We start from the raw sequence: 1,763 nt of genomic DNA on the forward strand, positions 1-1,763 counted from the left end.
TATATCTAGTCGGGAGTGGTGCTGACTGAAAACAGATGATTTGGAGCGATTCGCGCGCCATCTGTTGGTCACTCTAAGGACTTATTGAACTACCCTCGTACCTCTATTGATCAGTTTTGAGAAGTGTAACTCCCAAGATAAGGTACAATGAAAAATGATCCCTAAAAAACTAGCTGACTCAGATGGTTTAATGGGTTGGTTGTCAATAAAGATATGGACATTATCTGGTAAGTTTTTGTTTGGGATTGGAAAAATGACTAGTTTTGATTTCTCTGGGGAAATAGATAAACCCCTTTCCTCCAGAAGGTTATTTATGTTGATTAAACTTTGTTGGAGAACATGAATACATTCCTCCAATTCGTATGGTGTAAAATAAAGGACTGTATCATCGGCAAATTCTAAAATTTTGCAGCCAGGGTAGTGTTTAAATGTAGTTTCCGCGTGTAAATGATGTACGAAACCGGACTGAGAATGCAGCCCTGCGGGAGGCCTTTTTTGATAGTGAAGGGGCCTTTATTTTCGCCATTGACTCTAAAGAAAAGCCTTCGTTTTTGAGTTAGATTGAAAATGAATTTACAGATTTTAATGGGAAGACCAATCTCCAGTAGGTCATTAGTTACAATATTTGGAATGACATTATCATATGCGGCTTTTATGTCCAAGAACAGACAGGCTGTATATTTATTTTTAGCTTGGGATAAATACAATTCCGAGGAGAGGATCGCCAGGTTATCAGCACAGGAACGGTTTTTCCTAAAGCCATACTGGGACGGAGGAAGGATGTTTTGATTTTCTAGCCAATAAATAAGTCTATTCAGGATCAGTTTTTCTGCGATTTTTAAAAAACAAGAGGCTAGCGCTATTGGCCTAAATTTCTTTCTATCACTTTTAGGAAGAAGGAATATTAAGAAATCTCTCCAGGAATCAGGGAAGATACTTTCATTAATTATATGATTTAAGATATGTAGTAGATGGAGAAGGGAGGCTTTTGGAAGGTTTGATATTACCTCAAAACTAATTTTATCGAGTCCAGGAGAGGATTTGAGTTTCAAACCTTTCAGAATAGAAGCCATCTCCTGAAAAGTGAAGGGTTGATCAAAACTTTCAACTTGCTGTAGAGCAGCATAGTTATTTGAGGGAAGGGAAGTAGGAGTATTGTTATAAAGGGAGGAATTGTTTACTAAGAAAAAGTTTGGGAGAGAAGGAATCACTACATTAGAAAAATCATCTGACATCGCTAAGAAGCTCTCGATATAGGCGTTCATATTATCTAGTGTATCCAAGTTTATAGAGCTAGAGGTAGGTGATGGTGGGTTCAGTAGTCTGTGACGAAACCCTCTTATTTTATTCCAAACATTAGAAATAGGGGAATTGAGTGACAGAGATTCACAGTATGCTAATCTTATACAAGAAATCTTGTCGCATTCATTGTTCCACCAGCGGGGGCAGTTCGGATAGAATTTTTTCCTTGAAGGCTTTCTATCTAATTTGGGATCCGCCTTGTGAAGGGCATCATATATATCCTTTACAAAATTGTAATATGCATTTTTAATATCATAAGGAGATTTTAATTCAGGAAGATTGTCATCATTATGGATTGAAGATAAAAAATATTTGAAATTTTTCCAATCAACTCTTTTTAAATTATATTTGTGTGCGACGAATTTGTGGTATTTGAAAGGAATACCGATATTTATTTTCAACGGGAAGTGATCACTACCCATTTTATCTTCAAGAACTGACCATGAGGCAATTAATTTTAA

Source organism: Belonocnema kinseyi, chromosome 8, assembly GCF_010883055.1.
Source record: "Belonocnema kinseyi isolate 2016_QV_RU_SX_M_011 chromosome 8, B_treatae_v1, whole genome shotgun sequence".
In the NCBI taxonomy this organism is placed as follows: Eukaryota; Metazoa; Arthropoda; class Insecta; order Hymenoptera; family Cynipidae; genus Belonocnema; species Belonocnema kinseyi.